We start from the raw sequence: 14,734 nt of genomic DNA on the forward strand, positions 1-14,734 counted from the left end.
CATAAATTAACATGAAATGGTTTTCTACTGAGTAGATGGTTAATTACTACCTAATTTGAATAATTTTGCATATTAATGAAAAATGAATGAAAATCATTTTTAGATTTTTAACTTCAGCTGAGAAACCCATGGAGATAATGGATCCTTTTTAAGAGGCATGTGATCTCTGTTACTAAAGGAGATACCGATTTTTTTTTTAATTTGCTGACTTGTTTTAAGTTGATTAATGGATTAGTGTTTTGCCATTAATAAACTATATCTAAATGAAAGACAACTTCATTATTTGACTCTGTAGCCTCTAGCTGCCTGCCAGGTAAGAAAAATGGAAAAGAGATGGAGAGTTTGCTGAGGAAAAGTATAACCTTGCACAGTCCTTCCAAAAGTCTGGATGCAGCCATTAATATGTTTCCAATTGTAAATGAATTTTTATAACTTGTAATTTTTTTGCCACATGAAGTTCTATGTATATTGTTTACAAATGATATTTAGATTTAGAATATACATACTGAGCTGAAGTAGGGCTACCTCTTTAAACTATTACCATATTCTCCAATTTGAAAAAGTGACTGACAATTGCCTCAGGCCTCAGAAATTACAGCCAGTTAGAAGTTGAAAGTCACTTTTATAAAGTACCCTTGAAACCTTTTTTAGCATTACAAAAAAAGGAATATTTCTTATGTTTTTATACCTGTTTAAGGAAAAATAATTTAAAGAACAAACTACTTCCTTCTGTTTCCTTTTACCTTTACCTTTTATTTCCTACTCAAAACTTCCTTATTTGATACATACTTTTAGGCTATCTCTCTTTCCCTCTTTGGGCAGGATCTGACATTATCCAATAATTCGATGCATTCCAATGACTCTAGCCTGTACTTATTGCAGACTAAGACAGAGCAGTCATGATGAATGAAACTGGATAAGTATTTCCGTACTTTTGAAACCAAAAATTTCATCCAAGATGGGTAGTACTACAAGGTATTATTATTTCTCTACAGTCCACATTCAACTTTAAGGAACTGGCAACTCTACTCATGTCATTACCACATCAGCCCAACATTGCTTTTGAAAGGCCTCAGATATGTAAGAATGTTCTTGCAGGTAAGTTACTTGGCATTGTATTTTATCAAGAAGATTCAGATTGAATTGGACTCATGGAAATTCATTTGGGTACACAGGCCCTGGAACATGATTATAGAGTTCAAGAGATGTCTTTGGATTATTTAACTCAACAGAAGAGGAGAAAGTAGGAAAGAGTTTTTCTCCCTGGGTCTAGAGAACACATCTTTTATATTACAAAAAAGCCCAAGAACATGAGATCAGTCATACCTGAAAAAGAAACTACTCAGATGGATGACTGGACTCCCAGACTTTCTCCATTCTCTGTTCGCCTACTTTCATGGTCAGGACCTTCTTGGCCAGGAAGTGAAGAGGATTTTACCAATTCACGGGTGATAGACTCTAAAAGTGGCATTGACAATACATCTGAAGAAAAGTCTGGAAAAGAGGCAAGCCATTTAAAAAAGAACTAAAAACCTTGATGTTTCCAATTGAGCCATATGCCAGGGTAACTCTCAGGATAAGAAATGAACTATATTTTATATGCACAAAGTAGGATTTTTTAACAAAAATATGAAATCAAGAGTGGCATTAGCATGAGCTGTCCACTCCCCCTCTCCTCCTTCTGGTCTCTTCCAGTCTCTTTTGCCAAAGAACTGAGAATGAATTTTTGAGAGCCAAGGATATGGAAAGGAAGACAAAATAAAGCTGGGAGAATTTTGGCGGAATTACATGCTTAACATACTGCACCATTTCTTTAATATATTTAAATAGTCCTGTGTCATCAGTTGGTGGCTTTCCTTTTCGACAATTTGTGATATATTTTGTTTTTCCTTAATTAAGCTTCACATGCTGGAATTAATTACTGCTGGGTAGTTGAAATCTGGTGGTCTAATTTTCAACTTCAGTTAATAGAGCTCAAAGTCTACATTCACTTCTGAAATTACCAAACTTACCAAATTATATTTGTTTACTTATATCATCTAGATCATGAATATATAGAGCAGTTGCCTGGTGTGATTATAAAATAACAAGATTACTTTTCATATGTGACTCATGAGTCCATTTCACTACTTATAGGAAAACTTTATCATACGTAAGATCTCTATATTAGAGGATTGCATGTAAAATATAAACGGTGCGCTTGTACCTCCAAAACATTCAAAACCAACCCTTTTCCTAGCCGTTAAAGTAAAGCTATATCAAAATTCTGTTTGTTAAAAGGGCAATGTAAAAATAGTGTAAAAATAAGAAATTCAGTATGTCAATCTGAAATAGTTTCGAAAAATCTAGATATCATTATCTAAAATTAAATGTTCAAGGATTCCAAAAATTTCAGTAATGAATTGGTCCAAGGCAGGACACCAGCCAAAAGTTCACAGTATGCATCTAGAATGCCCAGTTTTAGGTAATAAAATGCACACATATATACACATATGTAATACATTGTTCCCACATGCATGGTGAGGCATACAGACAGGTGTTATTATCTTCGTTTTGCAGGTGAATATATTAAGGCTCAGTGATATTTGAGATCATCCTATGAATAACTGGTCTTTAGTTTGGATTATCTGAATCCATAGTCTGAGCTACTTCCATTTATACCACAAGTATTCATTATAAAGGCAGAAGAGGAAGAATTGGAGGCAAGAGAGTGGAAGTCGATCAAATAAATCAGGGAGTGGGACCTGTATTAACATCTCTTTGCCTTACTCTTTTCTCTACACATCGTTTCTCGTATTTCAACCAGTTCTTTCCCACATCATTGGTACTTTCTTTCTCGAATCTAGGTGGCTGGATTACCAATCAACATTAGGACATAAATGACCCCCAACATAATTTTAGTGAATATGCTTATATCCCTAGTTGGGAACTAAAACTTCGCCAACTAGTTGAACGCGCTTTGGAGATTGTACATTGAAAAACCATCATTGCCTACGCTTGCTTCACCTTCTCCTCATTTATTCAGCCTCCTAAAACAATACTTTACATACATTAGTTCATTTGAGCTTTACAATAGCATTATGAAGCAGCTACTACTAGGATCCTTATTTTACAATGAGGAAACAGCGGCTCAGAGAACTCAAGTGCCTTCTCCTGGTGATGGAGCGAGGATTTGAACTTGCACGCGTTCAGCTTCAAAGCCAGAGAATCACTCCTCACTTTAGCAAAAGGTTCTATCCTACCCAGGTCTAAGCTTTCTCAGATATGTGCTGTGCCACCTTGAGCAAGAGACTTAATTAGCTCAGTGTCAGTTTCTTTTTATTTGTCGAATAAGAAGAGTGAGCACAAAGAGTTTTTAAACTTTTTGTCCATTAAACAATATCATAAATGCAAAAGTTTTAGGTACAGTGCTTTATTATTATTATCAGCATTGGACTGAGGAGGGTGGGTTGATACAGTGAATATTCAGAATTTATTGGCAGCATGGGGTTAAAATCAGGTGCTTACAGGACTATGTCTCTTTGAGGGGTGGCCTTAAGATTGATACCTTGCAGTAGAGTTATTTCCCCATCTAACGGGGGGTCTTATTGGTGGTTTGAGTCATCAATGCAGCTTTAACTTCCAGGGATTAATAGAGCTTATCACAGATAACTGTACAGTGAAACTTCAGAAACTGGCATTTACTTTAGTTCATCAGAATGTTTGGTCATCATTTTCCCATTTTCTATCTTGCAAAGGAAGTGAAGTTGGGTACAGTGAAAATCTTTTCAGCTGTATTCTTTTATTTTCATATTTTTTTAATCATCCTACTAAGCGTATATGTATATATTTCTTATTTCTTTTCTTTATTTTTTAGTCCATTGACTGGGTTTCTTTAAATATATAATGATAGTATATGTTAATGAAACTTGTCACCATAAAGCAGTAACTCTTTAAGTGATACTGGGCCTCACCTTCAGAAACAAAGTAATAAAACGATAACTTTAGAGTTCTTAGGTTATAAATGCTTTCATATCTACAAAGTGTTTTTAGATTTATATAGAATCATGTGTGGTGAGTTACTGTAAAGCTTGATGATAAACAGAATTCATGTTAATGTATTTTTACTTAGTTTTTAATATCATTTTCAACTGGAACATGTATTTGGCATTTTTGATTTTGAACTGATTGCTCCTGTTTGGAGACAGAACTTTTAAAGAATTATGATTTTACTTTTCTATTTCTAACTTTACCCTTTTAATCTGAATATGTATTATGCACAGTTCATTTTATAGTGCAGTTACTTGTCAGTGAAACATAAATACATCTGTAAGCTTGTACCTTTTTTGTGTGAAGATCTTGAAATCAAAATAATCAACAGTAAACACCACAACTACAGCTGCAGTTTTAAATATTTTATAATCCAATCAAATTGTTTGAGTAGTAATGCATTTAAATGTTGTTATGGAATCCCCTCCAGACTTTTTAAAATGGTTACTCTGTTCCTGGGTTTGCTATTTATGATATTCATAAGGGATGACATTTTTTAATAATAGAGCATCTGACTTAGAGAACAGTGTTTCTTTTTGTGTCTCAATATAATCTATAATTTTTTGGCTTAACTTTTGGAGGGGCACAGCTACAAATTACACTTTTATTAATGAACATATATACATCTGTTGTTGCTGCTTTAATTAAAATGACCTTAGCATCTTTTCAGATATTTAGATGAAGAAGCAGTTTTACCTAAGGAGATAGGTACCAGCTTGAAACCAAGTGTGAAAAATACATTTGTAAAAGACTCAAAGCAGAGGTCACCTATAATTAAGTATAATGTCATATTTATTTTAGGCCTGGTCTAGGTCTTAAGGTAGTTTAAATTATTTAAAAATTGTATGGGTTAGAAAAAAGAATTGGGATAGAGTTCAATTATTACTGCCAGTTATAGAGCTAACGTTAACTGAAGTCTTACTATGTGCTATGTCCCGAGCTAAAGAACTTTATACAATTTATGTTGCAATTTTATGAAATTACTCACATTTTTTCAGGTGAGGAATCGAAGCCAAATAGAGGTTAAGTAACCCAGATAGTAACTGTTGGGATCTGGGCTGTCTGACCTCAGAGCTTCGTGTTTAGCACATATGTATTTAACTATTACACATGTATTTAATTGTATACATGTATTTGACATAACTAATGGACAGATGATGCTCATTTTCAGAAGCAAATATTCCCTAACTGTTAAAACACTAGTATTCAATAAAATGGATTTTTTTTAAAGTTGGAATTTTTTCTCTTTAATGTATTAAATTGATATAACATATTTAATTAAACAATTTGTGTTTGACTTAAGAATGAGAAAAATAAATTGACATCTATTTTTGTTGGCATTTATAGAGGTAAGCTAATAATTGTTTTTTGTGGTTATATTTTAACATGACTCATTTAACTAATGCTTTATTACATGCTCACATAGAAATATTATTGGGCACTATTAAAGGGTACTTTCATCTCTGAATTGAAATGTGATGTAGAGACAATATTTTAAGAAAAATGCATAAGAAGGGAAAATTATGAGGATTTGCCTACCTGGGTGTTATAAAAAGCAAATGTACTTTATATTTTATACTTCATATATAAATGTACTTTATATTTTATCACATGCAAATGTACTTTATATGTTATGGTTTGGCATGAAAAAAAAATTCACTTTGGTATCCTAACATTCTATATGTCTCTCTGAAGTATCATGAAATTTAAAAAAGAGAAAGGCAAATACCATATGAAATCACTCATATGTGGAATCTAAAATATGACACAAATGAACTTATCTACAAAACAGAAACAGACTCATAGACTTAGAGAACAGATTTGTGGTTGCCAAGTGGGTGGGGGGAGGAATGCATTGGAAGTGTGGGATTAGTAGATGCAAACTATTATATATAGGATGGATAAACAACAAGGGCCTACTGTATAGCACAGGGAACTATATTAAATATCCTGTGATAAACCATAATGGAAAAGAATATTAAAAAAGGAATGTATGTAAGTATAACCGAATCACTTTGCTGTACAGCAGAAACTAACACAACATTGTAAATCAGCTATACTTCAATAAAATAAAATAAAGTAGGTACAGTTTGTGAAAATAGCTTATCCTAATATTCTGATGTAGAATAAACATATACCAAACAGACAAAAACACTGGATGGCATAGTAAACTTTCAGTGCATTTAAAGTTTTAGAAATATTTGTGTGCAATATAATTGATCAGAGAGGACAGTAAAAAAAAGTCAGGGAGATCTCTAGTTAGCCCACCAAATTGCTCTCCTTGTTCAACTTTATTTCCTTGTAATTTAGTGGGCAGATAAATTTTCACTGAAAATGGAAAAAAGAGATATGGATATGTTGGCCTAGTTCTATCAAATAAAATCATTTGCTGATATAATCTTTGGCCAATGCAATATTTCGAACACTACTTTTTAGTATTATGTGGTAGGCAATGAGTTAATCACTTTTATAGACACATCATTTAAGCTTCACAGAATCTCTACAAAATATTTTTAACCAGTTGAATGTTTAAAACTCACTAGGCTCAATCATTTACCTAAAGTCACATTACTGGAAATAAGTGGTAGGGCCAAAATTGAAACTCAGGTTTCCTTACACAAATCCAGTATGTTCTGGCCACTTTATGATGATCTTAGGATGTCCCCAAGGGTAAATGCATTCTCCCTCAGCCCCCTTCTAAGCAATTTGTGTGATTGAATTACTTCCCATGAATTTTTCAGTATTCCAGAAGCTACTTGGCTGCCATAAAATATTACTGTAACAAAAGCCACTACTCTTTAGTCAAATGACTAATATCCAATGGAGCCATAAGGAATCCTTTATATATAAAGTCTTGATGTACAACATATATGACCTTCTCAGCTCCTCTCTGAGTTCTTCTGTGGTTCTAGATGGGGCTTTGCCCCTGAACTTGTGGGCTGCTCTTCTCTCCCATATCTGCGTTTCTTCCATTCTGGTTTGTTACTTCATTCTATCCTCAAACTTTAGTCTTTCCTACTGAAAAAAATTCTTCCTCATGGAAACTGTTGTTGCCATCCCTCTGATGGGCTCTAACCCAAACTCCAGGCAGTAATTGAGACTTTTTATGCAGATATGTTTCCCTGAGACACTTCAGGCTCCATGTTGGCCATGTCCTTTCATTCAAATATGATCCCAGAGGTCTGACTTCTTTGGGTAAGTTACATATTTTGTTCTCCACCAAAATTGACCTGCACCAAAATTGCAGTGTTTTTTTATTTTTTAATGCAAAACTTTGACTGGCTCTTTTGCTGGCCTCATCCTTAATTCTTTTTTACACAACTGGCAAATTAGAACCTGACTGAAAGTTTGATTGAAACTATTTAATGTGTACTTAAGTCAATACTAAACATTAATAAAAACTGCATAGTCTCCTCTTCATTTTGTAATGTAAATCCAGGCCTCTTTGTAGGGCCTAGTAAAACTCTTTGCTTTAGTTTGCTCATATATCTAGCAAATATTTACCTAGGGCCTATTATGTGCCAGACATTCTTTTGGAGAACATGTCTATGTCTTATAGATCACTGTACACCCAGGGAGTAGTACTATGTCTTATATGTAATACGTCAATGATAAGTCTTGTTGCTTGACTAGGTCCTAGGAAGTACAATAGTAACACCCCCGGACCCTCCCCTCAGGAATCAGATTTTGGTCTGATTTGGTTTTCAAATTTTGGTCCGGTTTGCCTGGAATTAAACATTCACAGAATCCAAATCATATCCATATATGTATGTGATTATCAGTGCAAAATATCCATGCTTAAGAATGCGTATGAGTTATGCTAATACCTCCATCAAGATTTCTGAGTCTTGTATGTGTCACTTTCCCTACTCCCAGTATTTACCTCTTTCAATGTGATGGGGCAACTTTAAAAGACAAGAACAAAATGCAAGTCCACTTAGTAGTTAAAAAGGAGGTTCACTTTGTGGGACCAAAGAACCCCTGATAAGTGATGTGGGTTGGTCAGAGCTGGTTTCTGTGACCATCAGAAGGCATCAGCACCTTCTGTGATGTTGATATCACCCAACAATTCACATCCTTTGCAGCTAGTACAAAATTTTAGCTAATCTGAGGAGGCCAGGGTAATTGATGTTTCCCAAAGTGTGTTCCGCTAAACACCCATGCCAAGAGATACTATGAAAAAGAAAAGGAAGGGGACTGTATATTTAATATTTTGGGAGACACTCTCAGGGGACCATTGAGTTGTATAGATTTCCTTTACTGAAGAATTTCTCAAGGCTTTTAATATGCCAGTATTAATTGTGACTCTCCAAGAAAGGGTAAAAAGTTTAGTGTCTCCCATCTATATTTGACCATGAAACTCTGATTATTCTTTTTCTCAGGACATCTCTAAGGACAAGTGTTCAGGGAAACTTGGGAACTCTGCTTGGGGAACTCCGAAACACAGGGCCATGCAAAGTATATTGTATAGGATCAAGAGCCCCTCTCAGGATTTTAATCCTTAATATTAGCTATGTTGCTAATATTGCCATGACATTATATTAGCATAAAGTAGTTGTTTTGAATTAAAGACATGTCATTATTTTCATATTCTGCTGATAAGGAAATGGAGATGTAGAAAATTCAAGCAGATTTCCTAAGGTTTCTCTGTTGGGAAATGTTACAAAACAAGTACAAAACAAACAAACGAAACAAGTACAAAAAACTCCCAGGTCTGTCTGACCCAATCGACAGTAATTCCCCAAACTGTCCATTTTGCACTGGTTCTCACTGGGCATTCAGGGCAGAGAAATAGTGCTAGTTGCACCCTCCCTGTTCCTGGGCCATGGCAGGTAGACTTAAAACCAAATCTGAGTTTTAATTTCAACACTGAATTAGCCCTTGAGGTGTAAGAGGATGACACTCCCTGGGGAACTTCACAATGAGTTTAATTCATAGCCCTCCGCCCTGTCCAAAGAGGAAGATTGGCTTTGGAATCTACAGAGAATTTAACCACCACAGTCACTGGCATTTACTATGTGTTGAGTTTGGTAACAAACACTTAAAATCATATATGCTTTATCTCATTTAATCTTTCTTCCCAATCCTACAAGTTTGGTAACATTATAAAGAAACAGATTCAGAGAAGTTAAATTATCAAAAATCAAATAATTAGTAAATTGAGGAGCCAGGGGTCAAATCCAGATCTGATTGACTGCAAAGCCCACAGGCTTTTCACTAACCACTTTGTCTCCAAAATCTACAGAGATAATCCCTGTATAAATTTCTCCCAGAGGCATAAATGGATTGGGGTATGAAAGTGCCATAAATTTCCTTAATCTCCAAATTTACCTATTTCTGAAGCTGAGCATTGTCGTGATCCAGAAGAGAAGAAAACAGGGGAGTCAGCCTTCCAGAAATTCTGATAAAATGCACCTTGACTCTGTCAGACTCCAGAGCTGACCTTCCTGTGTGCTGAAAATCAGCATGGAGAAAGGGATTTATCTGGAGCTGTTACAGCCCTGACACTTAGGCAGCCCTGGAGGGATATCTAGGTGCATGTTTCGTAGAAAACAGACCAATGATGGAACCCCTGCGGCACTGTTTTCTTCTACCCTCATCCAAAGTCTTAACTACTAGGGGTTATTTTACTCATCAGGCTAATTATAAATGATTTAACACTATAATCTGGAATAAAACTTTTTATTTTTTGTAAACTGACTCTGTGGATGAAATATTTTCCTTCCCATTTCTAGAATACCTGTTATGGTTTACAGAATCAATGATTTTTACATTTAACAAAATTTCTAAGAAGATCTGAACATAGATGATGGCAAACAAAGGATAGAGGTTCAATGAAACGGTTCAGGGGGTCAATAATTTAACACTTTGAGAAAGTATGTAATATCAATTCTCACACAGATCTCTAAGATAGATTTCTTCATTAAAAATCTATTAAGAGTTAGAAGGAATTTGTTAAACAAATTATTAATATTTCAGGGTACTGCTAAATAGCAAATTAAAACAAAGCTAAAGTAGCACAGAAAAAACATATTTTGGGAATAAAAATGAATTTCCAATTGACAGTTTTACCAAAGGCTAATTATTTCTAAAATATTTCAATTTGGAATCTTAATTTTTTTTTTAAAACCAGTACTATTTTGGGTCATGTGTTTCTCTTCTTAAGAAGGAAAAACACACATACACTCATATTATTTCTATTGACTTTTTCTTTACAAATGCAAATCACCCCAAATTATAGTAAAAGAGTGCACGCTTGTCTTCCTCTTGACTACCACGTATGACCCCTGATGACCTTCAGTTTACAAATCTTTGTATTTTGGTTTATAATACTAGGTGTGTATTCTGTAAGTAATAAAATGTTTCCTAAAATGTTGAACAGATTACAGTCTTAAGGTTCATGAGATGTTTGCTTTATACCATATCAAATGAGTTTAAGCAACAAACTCCATAAAGTTTGGTTTTATCAAAAACTACTTTGAAAGACTATGCTTTAAATCCAGTCAAATATTTGGTCAATTAATTAAAAACCTGTTAAGTGCAGTCTGACGGCACTTGATTGAATTAGTAACACTATGGTAGTGTTCAGGCAGCTAAAGGGTTTATTAAGAGCCAGTAATTTGAATTCGGACATTTTTGAAGCATTACTTATATACGCAGAAACAATGGAGCTCATTTGTTTTTAATGCTTTCATCCATCTATCCACATATGCATGCATGCATATACGCATCCATCAAATATTTCTTGGTATTTTGTATTAAAACACTGCAAGTTTCTTAGAAATTAAGACAAAATTGTGACTATTCTCAAAACAGATTAGTGGAGGATAGGCAAAGTCACAGCTGCCGATCTCTGAATTTTGTCCTTCATGTAATTATAATACACCATAGAAAATAATATGTGGCAAAAGTTGTGTCAATTTTAAGAGGCTCTTGAAGGATGAGAAGAATAGGGATATGTAGAGATACAGGCAGTGGGGACCATATTCTAAGATGGAGGACATAGGATATTATCCCCACGAGGACAACCCTAGAAGTAGGATTCTGCATGCAGGTTGTGAATTGAAGAGTGTGAGCAGCTAGGTTTGGAGGGAGTTTAGGATATCTGAAGTGGTCACCTTTGCTTCATTTAGAAATGTGAGTTATTTGAGCAGAGGGGTATTTTGATGAAAAGCTTTTGATAACAATTAGTCTGGTACAATTAGTGGGAGTTGGAGTTGAGAGATAGGAGACTATTATGACAGTCATTGGAGATGTTTCAACACAGGCTTGTGACAACTTGTAGGAATGTTAAAGGAGAATGAAGAAAAAAATGGGGAGTGGACTAGATTTTAAAGTACTTTCCATCCATGAGTTAGAGAAGTAGGATAGAAAACTAGGCTCTGGGTCTCACTCTCTAATTTGCATACTGGTTCCAGCACTCCTGACTATGACCTTAGGCAAATTACTTAGTTCTGCAAGTCCTCCAAGATTTACTCATCTGTAAAATAGGAATACTTTTAGAATCTATTTCACCATGTTAATGTAAGGTTTAAACAGGGTAACATATATGAAGCCCTTAGCACAGGGCTTCAAACAGAGAAGACCTCAATAAATGTTTGCCTGTACTGTTATTTAATTTTTAGACATTAAGGTTCTGAACTATACTAAGAGAAAGGGGAGGAAATGGGTTAGGCAGAGAAAGGAGTGCTGAGGTAGAATTCATGGGATTTGGAAATTCATTTGATCATTATATGTAGATCAAACCAGGGCAAAGGACCAGGAGAAGTGAACAAAAACTGAACATTTTAAGAATGCATAACTATGATGATTGGATTGCTTCTATTCAAAATTAGAGAGATTTAAAAAAAGATTTCTCTGAATTTTCTTTTCTGAATTGACAAAGTTTTTAAAACTTAAATTTATGAATTAAAATATATATTTTGTGAACAGAATTGTTTTTAAATTGTTTGCTTCAAATTTGAGAAAACAATCAGGCATTTGACTTTTTTCCATCTGAGCTGAAAATCTTAAAAGTTATCCTTTCAACATGCCTATGGACACTGAATGAGCATTTGGTACTTAGTGCAACAGCATAGACTAGTGGTAGGAAGGAAGATTGTAACTAGGAGGCCTGGACATTACTTTTTATCATATCCAGGGCCCTTTTCAGTTTTAGGCTACAATGAGAACAAAATGGAAACAGACTATTTGACAAATAAAAAAATAGTTTAAGAGGTAGTTATTTTAATAGCTTAAGGCTTGTTTATTAATGACCAGGATATTTGAAAAATGCTTCCTTTTTTGACTGCTACAATAAGTAGCTTAATAGCAATGGTTACATATTCAAATATTTTAAAAAGTAATTAATTTCCTCGAAAACTTCGGCTATTTTAAACTATCTATGTATGAAAACCTTTATCAGTTTTTAATTTGTACCCTGGGGGATAATGGTGTCATTTCCTTGTGTTGAATGTCCTTATCCAGATAGATGCTATAAATCAGTCAGCGAACATGTGTCTGCACTACGGACACTGCTGAGGGAAACAAAACGAAGGTGATCCAGATCCTGAATTTATAAATGTATAACCAAACATGTGTACAACTTATACAATATGGACAAAAGAAATAAGTGCTCTTTTACCAGTCTAAAAAGCCATGGAAGCACAGAGGATGAAGGGGTTAATTAAACTCCTTTCTAGGAGGACAAATCTTTGCAGGATTCTGTACTCAAGATATTGCCCAGAACAGAGCAGACATTCAAAAATATTTATTTACTAAATGAATGATTGATAAATAAATTAATTCACCCCAAATTGTGATTTAAAACAACTATTGTTTTATTATCTCTCATGGTTTCAGTGGGTTGGAATTTGGAAGGGGTGCAGCTGGGTGGTCGAGGCTCAGGGTCTTTCTTGGGGCTGAGGTTAGATGGGGGCTAGAGGCAGTACTAGAGTTAGAAAAATGGGAGGCCAAGCAGCCGGGGGCCGCTTAGACACCTCTCTCTCTTCTTGTATTCTCATGGCTGCCATGTGGTTTCTCCTCTTGGGTGGGTTAGCCTTCCTCATGGCATGGTGGCCTCTGTGCAGTTGGGCTTTGTATACAGTTCCAAAGTTAACAAAGCAGAAGCTTCATGGTCTTGAATGACCTAGCCACAAAAGCCAATAGCTTTGTAAATGCCATACTCTGTTAGGCAAAAGAGTCACCAAATCAGCTCATTTTAAAGGGAGGGCACATAGACCTCATCTTTTGCTGGGAGTAGTGTCAAAGTCACATTTAAGAAGAACACAGGGAAGGGAGGTAATATCGTAACTATCTGTGGAAAATTAAGTCACCACAGTGAATATAATGTTAGTTTTTAAGACATATAATGTAAAGTTCTTACATAACATTCCTTTTTGCCTTTTTTTAAGGAATATATCATGAAATCTGAAAAAAAAAATTCAGAAATGGATTTGGAATCATAAGTCAGTATAGATTATTTATGAACTCAATTTCTACTCAGTTTTTTATGGTATTTCTCATAAATTCGTATCTTTCAATGTGTTAAGTCTCCATTTAGGCTTTGTCTATGAGCTTGTGTGCTAAACATCTGCACATAAAATAACATATCTAATTAAGTCACTACCATGACCAAAAACTAATCTATCAAATCAACTCTTTGGTATCATATAACAACAACAACATGAAACAAAGAAAAACAAACATACACATAAGCAATCCCCCAAGGCGAGCCAAGACAAAAACTTGCCACATCAATAATTTACTTTTCACTTGTCAACAAGTTGCTTTGATAGGGTATAGGAGACAGAGACTTATGACAAAGAATACATCTTGGATTTGATTTTACCAAAATGTTGCATGAGGGTTACAACTAAATGGGTTTTGTTTTATTTCATATGCAAAAAATCTCTTTCCAAGAGCTTTGTGAGATATGTGAATTATTTCAGGCCCATATGATACCACTTGGTGCACCAGAGCAGTTTAATCCACCTCTTTCACTTGTATGAACCAATACCAAGAGAGAGTAGAAACATTGAAAGCCTGTAGTATAAATTGCAAAGCCCCTAATGACTGAGAGTATGGTGGTAATTGTCTTCTGACCATGTGACCATGTAAGCCATTCAGTGAAAAATGTGAAATAACAGATGTTCCCGTAATGTCCTCTGATTACTGGAACTTACAGCTCACTAAGGGAAATATCAAGCTCTTTATATATGTATATTATTATTTTTGTAAACGAGAAAGGTAAGAGAGCACACTTTCAAAGTTGACTTTATGATACTTTTTGGATTATAAAAAAATTGACTACTAAAAAACCTACTTTTAATGTTTTCTTTTTAAGAATTAAGTATCACACTTAAAACTTAAAGGTTTTTGTATGTTATGATTTGATTAGCATTTTAGAAGAAGGATGCAGTCTGAAAAGAAAATATTTTGCTCTAAGTTTACCTTTATTATTGTACTTATGGGGAAAGAAGCTTATTAAAGGAAATATTCTGAAAATAGCATGTGACTATAGGCACAGCTGATAAATAAAACAAAATTTTATTTAAGCCATTATTAAAATATTTAAACATGCATTGGTGTTTAAGGTATAATGTCGCTAGTAGAGTCTTAAGGTTGTTTGCTGCTGAGAAACTGGGTGCTGATTTTATTTTCAAGAGGTTTTTTTTTTTTGTTTTTTATAAATATCTCATAGCATCACAAGAAATAATAGCTCAGC

Source organism: Orcinus orca, chromosome 13 (assembly GCF_937001465.1).
Source record: "Orcinus orca chromosome 13, mOrcOrc1.1, whole genome shotgun sequence".
Lineage (NCBI taxonomy): Eukaryota > Metazoa > Chordata > Mammalia > Artiodactyla > Delphinidae > Orcinus > Orcinus orca.